We start from the raw sequence: 12797 nt of genomic DNA, 5'->3' as shown, positions 1-12797 counted from the left end.
CATTTTGCCATTTGTTTCAGAAAGGAGGTTAACCTACAACAAGATCGACGCTATGTCAGATATATGCCTCAGCCACATGAAGACTTCCGAATTTAGATCTACTCGGCATGGTGACAAGTCTTGATGAAAAGTATAGGACTGAGGACAGCAGTGAAAAAAGTGCCCACATGGCAGGTACCTAACCTATTACCCTAGTCATTTTATCTGTTTGCCTTCTTTTGAAAATTATACATGGAGTTGATATGATGCGTTAGTTTTAACTGTGTGTGTGTGTGTGCGTGTGTGTGTGTGTGTGTGTGTGTGTGTTTGTGTGTGTGTGTGTGTGTGTGTGTTTGTGTATGTGTGTGTTTGTTACGGAGTGAGTGAGTTTGTGTTATGTTACTGTTTGTTGATTTCTTACGGGAGCCTTGAAGGCTTCGCCTCTTGTTCTTATTCTGGTGCGTTCCTTTGGAGTTCACTACCTGTAAATATTAGGTCATGTCTGTCATCATCTTCTTTTAAAAGACAGCTCCGAGAGCACCTCTCTAACGACTAAGTCGGTGTACAATTTGTGCGAGTTTTGTGTGAGGGTGCGTAAAAGAGAAAATGTATAATATGCTTCCACAAGGACACTAATGTTTGTTATACTTTTCCCTACATGATTGTGTTTTATTTTGTGGGAATGTCGGGTGGAAGGACAAGGATATATAGCACAGGCAGAGGAGCATACAAAATAAGACACCAAAGACAGAGGTTGCTTTAACTTATCTTTTATTGAAGGAATTGTAACTAAAAATAACCCCTCAGTTAGCTTATCTAAATCATAAATATTCCAAAACAGTTTAGCTAAATCTGGTAGCAACCAGAAACAATGCTATAAGTTATAAAATAGAAACAATAAACAGAACTCTAATACAAGAAATAGCAATGCTTACATCTAACCAGAAGTACCAATTATGAATTCTGATATCTACCAGTACCAGAATCAGAAACAAAATATGTATTTAGTGTAATTAAAAGGTGATTATTCTGTAGCAACTATAATTTCTGGTGTGAACCAGAAATGAGTGTAATTAAAAGGCAAGGTTATTCTGGTAGCAACCAGAAATATTTAAAAAGTAATTATTCTGGTAGTAACCAGAAATGAGTGAAAAAAGGATTATTCTTATTCTGGTAGCAACCAGAAAGCAGTGTAAAGAAGAAGGCACTAAAAAGAAAAGAAAATACAAGTATAAACAACATGCCTTCTAAGTCACACATGACATAATACAAAGCATAAATCAATGAATGTATCATTTGTCAAAATAATCATGACAAATATAGACAAGTAACAATACAGCCAAAATCCTGCAGACACAGCATTCTCTGAAAGAGAATCCACAGTGAGTTAAACAACTCCACAACAGCTAATGTCAAGGGAAGTAACCAACATCTTCCCTTAGGCCTAAGCCTTGCATAGGAAAATGCTCTACATAAATTAACCAACTGCATGAACCGCAACTGCAAAATAATTCTTATTATTAAGCGTGTTCATCGCCATGAAGACAAATCATCGAGTTGAATAATAACGACAAGAATAAGAAAGATAACTCAGGCATGGGGTAAGCGCAAGCTCTCATGCTTCAAAATGAAGCGTTAGACAACAGTCTATTACTTTACAGGGAAACGCGATTAAATCATATCGCTTTAGATTAAAAGTCAGCTATGCACCTATGCAACTGCACAAAATGTTAGGTTTTTATCAGTCGCAAAGTTCTTCTGTAGGCAAGCGCCTTTAAAGTGCAACATGGGAATTAATAGTTGAAATTGTGCATCCTGTAGACAATATCTTCCTATTGTCTGAGATCTTAACTCAGAAGAGCTCTATCATTCTCATGCCTGAATTCAAAGGAATGATAATCAAAACTCATAAGATTATGTACAGGTAAAAGGGTAATACAAATGAAGACTAGCAAAATATCAGAGTATGAAAATGCATGTGACAAACAGAGTAGAACCAGTAGAGTGACACAGGACAGAATACATAACATGACTGGCTCACACAAAGCCAGACAAAAGACAGGGAAGGTAAGCCATGTAATGTGTATCAGGGGCGGACCTAGGGGAATGGGGGCGCTCTGACATCATTACACGGGGGACGCCGGTCAAAATGGCGGACACTACAATCTTACATCAGCCAATTAACCGTCAACGACATACGGCTTGAAATGCAGCAACATGATCAAACACATGAAAAGTAACGCATCACTAAACGTCATAAAGCATGTCATGTTGTTGTACACTTCGCCTACAAAGTTACAGTTACAGTACTGGAAACAAAGAGCGATCCTCAGCGAAGCGAAAACTGAGAACTTCTTTGTTCCTCAACAAACTACGAAGCGGAATTCCGTCCAGCAAAGTAGTCAAATCCCTTCTCATCGAAAACCGAAATCTGAGAAAGGTTCGACTTACCTTACCGGACTTCACTTTTATAAAACTGTCCTTGTAAACAAGGAGATCTAACATAGGTCTACTCGACTTAAACATAGTGGGACAAGCTTTTCATCGAGTTCACTACCCAAAATATATGTGTCAACCATAATTCCCGTTCATCAATTGTAGGGGTTTCTGCGCCTAAATCGTAAATAGGTAGCTTTACGGGCCAATGGCACTGGGGGCTTAACTTTGGCTTTTAACCGACTACTACTCAGACTCTACTGATCTCCAGAAATAATATGTGATGAAAATGAGAAAGAGATCGCAACGATACACATGGGTCTTCTCGACATAAAATATTGCGAGACAGGCTTTTTCTCAGCGAAAACGAAACGTATGAGAACGAGTCTGCCTTACTTGATTCTTACGAGTCTTTAATTTACAAGACTCTAAAACAACTTTAGAATAACTGGTCATCAGATATTAGAAGTTATTAACGCTCAATTTCAGCGCCAAATCATGAAAGTAATTAGAAACTGATCTAGAATACACATCTCTCCGCTAGATCAAAATGGCGTCATCAACTCTGACGCGAGACCGGTCGGACATCGCCCGGGACCAAATCAGCGTCAAAATGTACATATATGCAAACATCATAGCATCAAATGAAACATAAGAATAGAGCATAAGGAAAGAATACAGCATAAGGAATGAATACAGCATAAGGAGTGAATAAAGCATTTAGTTACTTACAGATTCTCCTCAGTGAGCACACTTGGAACCTAAACACAAAACTGCTGCTGACGATAGTCGCGAAACACAAGGGCACGAATTCACAAGTCGCGATAAATTTGGGCAGAGGTCCGACACTTTCACGACAACAACATATGAGCAGCACACAGCTCACATCGATGATCGGTCTCACTAAACGCGTCTGCTGATATAGCCTAATGCTCTCCCTTTTAAAGGCTGGTCAACTCCGATTCCCAATAGCCAATAGGAAAGATACCCGGTGTCAGACAACGGGGGGCGTCGTCTTAAGATGCCTGCCCAATGGAAGGGATCGTTACCGAGGCATGAAGCCGTGTCGGTCGGGTGTCAAGCACCGGAAATATTACGAGTAGTTACACTAGCTGAAGGGGGAAGAAGGGGCCTGTCAGCCGTGCACACCGGATAAAACTCATTAGATTACAACCAGTTACAAAGAAGAGGGGGGGGGTAAGAGACAAGAACCTTCAGGCTACCTGACATCTTCAATGATTGTACCCTGTCAAAAGAAATGACACCCACTTGACAAACCGCCGTCCAACGATGCCCAGACAGCCTGGCGACACATTACATAACGACCACCTAAATCTGAGATAAGAGATTAGAAATGCATCCGGTCGGGGTCTACCCTACGATAGTAAACACACAATAAAGTACAATGCACAAAGACAACCAGGTATTATTTAGTCACTCCTTAGGCACTGATGGTTAGAGGTTACGCTGCTGCATCTCATCATTTCAAGTTAGGGATTTCTTAGCACAAAGGGCATTATTTAAATGTAAACCCAATGTGACTAGCACACACACACACAGGGAATAGCTATAGACAGGGGAGGCAACTGGGTCGGGCAGGAGATAATACACACAAAGAGACGGGGCACAGCACTTGGCTACATCCCCCCCAGCTCTATACCAACCTGCGCCCTCGCAGGGAGCAAGTACAACAGGAGCCTAAGATACAACCTGGAGCTGACTTAAACAGATCATCCAAGGTGACATCTAACAACTCAAACAACAATAATACAGAAAACACAACCTCCCTTGCCAACATATTAGTGAAGGCACGCCCAACTCAGGGATATGACACAAGACAACAAGATGCATTGCAGAAAAGGCAATCAGGAACCCGCTATTAAGCCAAGAGAACCTGAAACACCATAAAGCTTGTCGTCAGGATCATGGATGCCGCTGACCACTGCTAATCCTGAAATATCCTTAACAACGCCGGAGAACATAACGGCCTGAAACCACCAGCACCCTGGTGTGACAGCAACAACCTGATACATACAAACAAACACAGATGTTAATACTAAGTGCTCAAAGAGGGAACCGAAGCAAAAGTAAAATGCAAAACCATAAAACATTTTAAGACAATGCAAAATATGAATTTCACAAACTAAACAAAGTGATAGGTTGAAGTGAATCAGTATCAATGTGTGTGAGTCTTTTATCTCACTGATGATCCAGGAATTAGCGAGTCCTTGTCTCACAGTAAATGAGAGAAAATGTTGTTGTGAGTCTGTCTCACAGATGTTAAGGCTAATCTAGGTGGCGAGTCTCTGTCTCACGAATGGCACATGGCCCACATGACAGCAGCACATTGTTTTCCTGACTGTTCACAATAGACGCATGGCGGGGTTATGACAGCGGCACACTTAATATCTAAATTAATATGGCGAGTCTCTGTCTCACGAATGGCACATGGCCCACATGACAGCAGCACATTGTTTTCCTGACTGTTCACAATAGGCTCATGGCAGGGTTATGACAGCGGCACACTTACACAAGTCCGACTGTTCAAATTAATATGGCGAGTCTCTGTCTCACGAATGGCACATGGCCCACATGACAGCAGCACATTGTTTTCCTGACTGTTCACAATAGGCTCATGGCAGGGTTATGACAGCGGCACACTTACACAAGTCCGACTGTTCAAAATAAATCAGGTTTTAGCACATCACTGCTCAGTAGGAAAGCAATCTTTGTCTGATGCGCTGTGAGCGGCGAGGTGCAAGCACAGCAGCTGGAGGAGGGACCAGAGGTTCTGGGTCTCTAGCCAGAGGCTGGGCTGGGACACGTGCTACCTCTGGAACACGAAGCGCTGGGGCTGGGACTGGAGGTGCCTGGGGCTGAGGAACTGGTGCAGGGGCTGCTGGCTGCACCGGAGGAGGCTGGAGGGGTGGGGGAAAGACTGGGCGTGCCAGGCAGACAGTGCCCCGGTCAGGGAATGTTGGGGTAGCTGGGACAGGGGCAGGTGGGGAAAGAGGTGTCGTAGGGGGTGCGATGGGGACAGCAGCAGGCATGATGTCGTCTCGGCTGAGGGTCTTCTCACCACCCCCAGCGACAGGACGTACGACATACACCTGGGAACCTGGGTAGGGTCGAGCTGTTACCACATACAGCTCAGACCGCCACTGGTCCTGGATCTTGCTCCTGCCCAGGGTCCGGTTCTTGATGTAGGTGTAGTCACCTACATAAAGGGGGTGATCTGCTGCTTTCTTGTCTGTCTGCTGGCGCCTCTCTTCTGCTGACTTCTTCAAGTGCTGTTTGGCGCGTGCATGGGCTTCCTGGAGTCGCAAGCGGTGCTGCCGAACCCAGTCAGTGGCTCCAGCAGTTGCTTCTCCAGCACGGCCAAGGAGATGGTCGATGGGCAGACGGGGCTCCTGTCCAAAGAGCAGGAAGTGGGGGGAGAAACCAGTGGAGGCGTGCGGCGTCGAGTTGTAGGCCTGGAGCAGCTCAGGCAGGTGTATCGGCCATCGTCCCTTCTTTTCAACAGACAGTGTGCGCAGAAGGTCGTGAAGAGTTCTGTTGAAGCGCTCACACTGTCCGTTTCCTCGCGGGTGATATGGTGTTGTCCTGGACTTGTTAATACCATACATCTCACAGAGGGCCTGGACTACCTTGCCCTCAAAGTCTCTGCCTTGGTCGCTGTGGAGCCTCTCTGGAACACCATATCGCTGAAACCACTCCTGGACCAGCACCTTAGCAACGGTTCCTGCCTCTTGGTTGCGTGTTGGAACCGCGAGGGAGAATTTGGTGAACACGTCCGTGATCACTAGGACGTTCTCCCTGCCGTCTGTGGCAGTCTCCAGCTTGGTGAAGTCCATCGCCACCACTTCAAGGGGGCGACTGGCGAGGAGGTGGCCAGACGTGGTGTGGAGAAAGGGCTTCCGGCCTAGGACGCAGCGTTGGCAGTTTGTGACGTAGCCCTTGACGTCGCTGAACATCCCAGGCCAGTAGACGCGCTGTCTGAGGAGTTCCATGGTCCGATCGTAGCCTTGGTGGCCCATGTTGTCATGCAGGGCAACCAGAACGTCTGGTCGCAGGGAGCTTGGCAGCACCAGCTGCTCGAAGTGGCCGCCTTTGGAGTCTGCCACTCGACGGTAGAGGACCCCTTTCTCCATAAACAGCTTGTTGCGCTGCTGAAGGAGCGTCCGCAGCGGGGGGTCTCTGACATCATGGGGTTTCTCAGGCCAAGACCTGAGGACTGGGCCGATGGTGGCGTCCTCGTCCTGCAATCGCCTGAGGTCCTCGGGGGAGTGATGGGGAAGGGTGTCCGTGGTTGGCTCTGCTGCCTTGAAGCTGACATCAAGGGGCAGTGGTGGCTGTCCATGCACCTCTGGCACTGGATCGAGAGCAGCCCTCTCGCACCACATCTCTTGCTCTGTGGCCAACTCTGGGGGGACAGGGGTAGAGGACTGGTCAGGGAGGGAATCAGGGGGTAGGCGGGACAGGGCATCAGCAGGGTTAATCTTCCCGGGGCGGTAGCGCAATGTGAAGTTGAACTGGGCCAGTTGAGAGGCCCAGCGTTGCTCCAGTGCCCCAAGTTTTGCCGTCTTCAGGTAGGTGAGGGGGTTGTTGTCAGTTATGACCTCAAACTCAGCGCCAAGAAGGTAGTGGCGGAACTTGTCGCATGCGGCCCACTTGAGAGCAAGCAGCTCCAGCTTGAAGCTGCTGTAGTTAGCACAGTTCTTCTCAGTGGGCTTGAGTCTCCTGCTGGCGTAGGCAATGACGCGTTGCTTCCCATCTTGGACTTGGGAGAGGATAGCACTGAGTCCATCATGACTGGCATCAGTTTCCAGGATGAACGGCTTCTCATAGTCGGCGTAGCCCAAGACGGGAGCTGTTGTCAGGGCCGACTTCAGGGACTCAAAGGCTGTCTGGTGTCGTTCTGTCCACAGGTGGTGGATGGCTGCCTTCTTCTTCTTGCTTCCTTTGCTGCCTTCTGTCACGAGGTCGTGCAGTGGTCCGGCCAGCTTGGAGAATCCACTGATGAAGCGTCGGTAGTAGCTGGCAAAACCAAGGAAGCTGCGCAGGTCTGTGGTGGTCTTGGGCAGTGGCCAGTTCTGAACAGCCTCAATCTTCCCGGCTTCGCAGCTAATACCGTCCGCTGAAATGGTGTGCCCCAAGTAGACTACCTCTCTTCGCAGAAACTGGCACTTCTCTGGCTTCAGCTTAAGGCCCGTCTCGGTGATACGCTGGAGGAGGCGCTCAAGGTGCTGCAGGTGCTCGTCGAATGTCTTCGAGTACACTAGTAGGTCGTCCAGGTACACCAACAGAAACTGGAACTGAAAGTCAGACATGGTTGCCTGCATCAGTCTCTGGAAGGTGGCTGGAGCGGAGATAAGACCCATGGGCATCCTAGTGTACTCAAAGAGGCCGAACGGAGTGCAGAAGGCCGTCTTGTGCTGGTCTCGGGGTTCCATGGCAATCTGGTGGTACCCACTCGCCAGATCCAGAGTGGAGAAGTACTGGGCACCGACCAGCGAGTCGAGTGATTCCTGGATGCGGGGAAGCGGATAAGCATCAGGAACTGTCTTTGCGTTGAGACGTCTGTAGTCCACACAGAGCCGGAGACTGCTATCCTTCTTCCTCACCAGCACTACAGGAGCTGCATAAGGGCTGTAGCTCTCTTGGATCACGTTCTGAGCCAACAAGCCCTTAAGGTGATCTTTCACCTCCTGTAGGTGGCAAGGTGGGATGCTGCGGTATGGCTGGGCGACAGGGGCATCGTCAGTGGTGGGGATGCGATGGGTCACCCTGTCAGCGTATCCCAGGTCAGTCTCGCTCTGCACAAACCCGTGCGCAAACTTGTTCAGCAGTTCCTGAAGTTTCTCCCTCTGTCTCCTGGTGCCGTCAAAGTTGGGAGTGGGGACTGGGGGCGGTGAAGGGGAAGTCGTGGTCTCCTGCGTGCTAACCGTGATGCTCTGCGACGACACGTCAAACTTGAATCCCTCATCGCTCTCCACTGTCTCAATCCTCTCCAAAACCGCTACAGCTGTCCTTTGTCTAAGGGTGCAGTCCACAGCAGAGAGGTTGGCTACTCTCACAAACCTGGCTGAGCCTTGACTGACAAGAGTGGGGACCAGCAGCAAACCACCAGGGAGGGGCGTAGACAGTGGGGACGCAATCAGTAGACTTGACTGCTGTGGTCCAGTGATCCGCACCGTAGCTACCGAGCCTGCTGGGATCAATGTTGGTCCAGCAACCTTAGCCAGACCTCCTGTGTGCCGTTGTTGGAGCCTGGCTTCCTGGACAGCTACCTGCAGACTAGCCGGCAAGGATGAAGCAGCCACGGCAGGTGCCAATCGTTGAAGAATGTTCATCCCAATGAGCGCAGGCACTTCCCTCTTCTTGCTTCTGGTGCCAGGGTCAGGGGAATTCTTCACCACTAGGAATGGAACGTTCTTGAAGCTGTCGCCAAAGATGGTGACCTCCACCAAGGCCACGCCGGCGTATGGAATCTCCAGTCCATTCGCAGCTCTGAGGGTGAGGAAATCACAGCTGCAAATGGACGTGTTGCGAAGATTAGCTGTCAGCCACTCCTCAGTGATGGTCGACACCTCGCTCCCAGTGTCGATAAGGGCAGCAACAGTCTTTCCCTGCAGGCTTACTTCTGTCGTGGGACACTTCCCAGTAAGTCCCTGCAGGAAACCCTCGCCCCCCGTTGTCTGGTTATGGACAACGGGGGCAATTAGTTTCCCTGTCGCTGCTGGTGGGAGGGGACATGGGAGTCAGGGTGGGACTGGGCGTTCAGGATCTGCCGTTTCAGCGGGCAGCGGGCCTGAAGATGGCCGTACTTGCCGCACAGCCAGCAGCGGGGTCGGGACGCGGGCTGTTGGTGGGAGGGGTGGTTGAGGGAGAAGTGGGAAGGGTGGTTCTGGGAGGGCTCTGGATAGGCGGGGCGCTGGTTCAGCTCCGTCCGGAGTGCGGCCGTCTGCTTCACCAGCTCAGCTACTTGGTGACGGAGCTCGTCGACCTCTAAGTTCCGGGCTGGTGTAGCAGTCACCTGCTCCGAGCGGACGTCGCAGTCGGCGTCCTCCCTCATCCAACGCAGAGCCTCTGCGCGGACGGCGGCGAAGCCTGCATCCGCGGCCTCCCTCTCCCGGATGAAACGACGGATGTCCCGCCTGAGTGCTGGAGGCTGCAGCCCATCCACGAATCTGTCGCGGAGTGCCTCATCTGTCACTGTGTCGACTGCAAGGTTGTTGAGCCGCGCCTGCAGGGCATGGAGGGTCTGGGCAAAATTGAGGACCCCCTCATTGTTACCCTGCCGCCGACTGTGGAAGGTGGACAGCATCGCCGACTTGGTCCGGTGGTCCCCAAAGCTCTCCTGCAGGGCAGCGAGGACCAGATCCGCCGTCGCGGTGTCAGCAGGCGGACGACTGGTGACCTCCCTCCGGGCGGCACCTTCGAGGGACTGGATCATCCACTCGGCGGACTCTCCTCCCAGGTTCTCCAAGGCGTAGTGGTGGATGATGCGCCGCGCTTCCCTGGCGAAGTCCTCCAGCTCCAGCGTTGTCGCGCAGCGTCGCGGGCAGCTTGGTCAGCCATCTTGTTGTCTACCTTTACACTGCTTTCTGGTATTATTAAGATTTTAAAATTACTGGTGCCTATGCTCCTCTAATCCTGCTCGCAGCGCCAGATGTGGGAATGTCGGGTGGAAGGACAAGGATATATAGCACAGGCAGAGGAGCATACAAAATAAGACACCGAAGACAGAGGTTGCTTTAACTTATCTTTTATTGAAGGAATTGTAACTAAAATTAACCACTCAGGTAGCTTATCTAACTCAGAAATGTTCCAAAACAGTTTAGCTAAATCTGGTAGCAACCAGAAACAATGCTATAAGTTATAAAATAGAAACAATAAACAGAACTCTAATACAAGAAATAGCAATGCTTACATCTAACCAGAAGTACCAATTATGAATTCTGATATCTACCAGTACCAGAATCAGAAACAAAATATGTATTTAGTGTAATTAAAAGGTGATTATTCTGTAGCAACTATAATTTCTGGTGTGAACCAGAATTGAGTGAAATTAAAAGGCAAGGTTATTCTGGTAGCAACCAGAAATATTTAAAAAGGTAATTATTCTGGTAGTAACCAGAAAGCAGTGAAAAAAGGATTATTCTTATTCTGGTAGCAACCAGAAAGCAGTGTAAGGAAGAAGGCACTAAAAAGAAAAGAAAATACAATTATAAACAACATGCCTTCTAAGTCACACATGACATAATACAAAGCATAAACCAATGAATGTATCATTTGTCAAAATAATCATGACAAATATAGACAAGTAACAATACAGCCAAAATCCTGCAGACACAGCATTCTCTGAAAGAGAATCCACAGTGAGTTAAACAACTCCACAACAGCTAATGTCAAGGGAAGTAACCAACATCTTCCCTTAGGCCTAAGCCTTGCATAGGAAAATGCTCTACATAAATTAACCAACTGCATGAACCGCAACTGCAAAATAATTCTTATTATTAAGCGTGTTCATCGCCATGAAGACAAATCATCGAGTTGAATAATAACGACAAGAATAAGAAAGATAACTCAGGCATGGGGTAAGCGCAAGCTCTCATGCTTCAAAATGAAGCGTTAGACAACAGTCTATTACTTTACAGGGAAACGCGATTAAATCATATCGCTTTAGATTAAAAGTCAGCTATGCACCTATGCAACTGCACAAAATGTTAGGTTTTTATCAGTCGCAAAGTTCTTCTGTAGGCAAGCGCCTTTAAAGTGCAACATGGGAATTAATAGTTGAAATTGTGCATCCTGTAGACAATATCTTCCTATTGTCTGAGATCTTAACTCAGAAGAGCTCTATCATTCTCATGCCTGAATTCAAAGGAATGATAATCAAAACTCATAAGATTATGTACAGGTAAAAGGGTAATACAAATGAAGACTAGCAAAATATCAGAGTATGAAAATGCATGTGACAAACAGAGTAGAACCAGTAGAGTGACACAGGACAGAATACATAACATGACTGGCTCACACAAAGCCAGACAAAAGACAGGGAAGGTAAGCCATGTAATGTGTATCAGGGGCGGACCTAGGGGAATGGGGGCGCTCTGACATCATTACACGGGGGACGCCGGTCAAAATGGCGGACACTACAATCTTACATCAGCCAATTAACCGTCAACGACATACGGCTTGAAATGCAGCAACATGATCAAACACATGAAAAGTAACGCATCACTAAACGTCATAAAGCATGTCATGTTGTTGTACACTTCGCCTACAAAGTTACAGTTACAGTACTGGAAACAAAGAGCGATCCTCAGCGAAGCGAAAACTGAGAACTTCTTTGTTCCTCAACAAACTACGAAGCGGAATTCCGTCCAGCAAAGTAGTCAAATCCCTTCTCATCGAAAACCGAAATCTGAGAAAGGTTCGACTTACCTTACCGGACTTCACTTTTATAAAACTGTCCTTGTAAAAAGGAGATCTAACATAGGTCTACTCGACTTAAACATAGTGGGACAAGCTTTTCATCGAGTTCACTACCCAAAATATATGTGTCAACCATAATTCCCGTTCATCAATTGTAGGGGTTTCTGCGCCTAAATCGTAAATAGGTAGCTTTACGGGCCAATGGCACTGGGGGCTTAACTTTGGCTTTTAACCGACTACTACTCAGACTCTACTGATCTCCAGAAATAATATGTGATGAAAATGAGAAAGAGATCGCAACGATACACATGGGTCTTCTCGACATAAAATATTGCGAGACAGGCTTTTTCTCAGCGAAAACGAAACGTATGAGAACGAGTCTGCCTTACTTGATTCTTACGAGTCTTTAATTTACAAGACTCTAAAACAACTTTAGAATAACTGGTCATCAGATATTAGAAGTTATTAACGCTCAATTTCAGCGCCAAATCATGAAAGTAATTAGAAACTGATCTAGAATACACATCTCTCCGCTAGATCAAAATGGCGTCATCAACTCTGACGCGAGACCGGTCGGACATCGCCCGGGACCAAATCAGCGTCAAAATGTACATATATGCAAACATCATAGCATCAAATGAAACATAAGAATAGAGCATAAGGAAAGAATACAGCATAAGGAATGAATACAGCATAAGGAGTGAATAAAGCATTTAGTTACTTACAGATTCTCCTCAGTGAGCACACTTGGAACCTAAACACAAAACTGCTGCTGACGATAGTCGCGAAACACAAGGGCACGAATTCACAAGTCGCGATAAATTTGGGCAGAGGTCCGACACTTTCACGACAACAACATATGAGCAGCACACAGCTCACATCGATGATCGGTCTCACTAAACGCGTCTGCTGATATAGCCTAATGCTCTCCCTTTTAAAGG

General features: G+C 47.5%; 1 protein-coding gene across 1 annotated transcript in view; it reads left to right on the top strand.

The window, feature by feature from the left end:
- The window catches only part of LOC138979382 (uncharacterized), a 118433-nt gene that overhangs the window by 63735 nt on the left and 41901 nt on the right, over nt 1-12797 (top strand). The window lies entirely within an intron of this gene.

This window comes from Littorina saxatilis, linkage group LG11 (assembly GCF_037325665.1).
Source record: "Littorina saxatilis isolate snail1 linkage group LG11, US_GU_Lsax_2.0, whole genome shotgun sequence".
Taxonomy (NCBI): domain Eukaryota; kingdom Metazoa; phylum Mollusca; class Gastropoda; order Littorinimorpha; family Littorinidae; genus Littorina; species Littorina saxatilis.
Note: the sequence above shows the minus strand (reverse complement) of the source record. Positions and strands in the feature narration are given on the sequence as shown.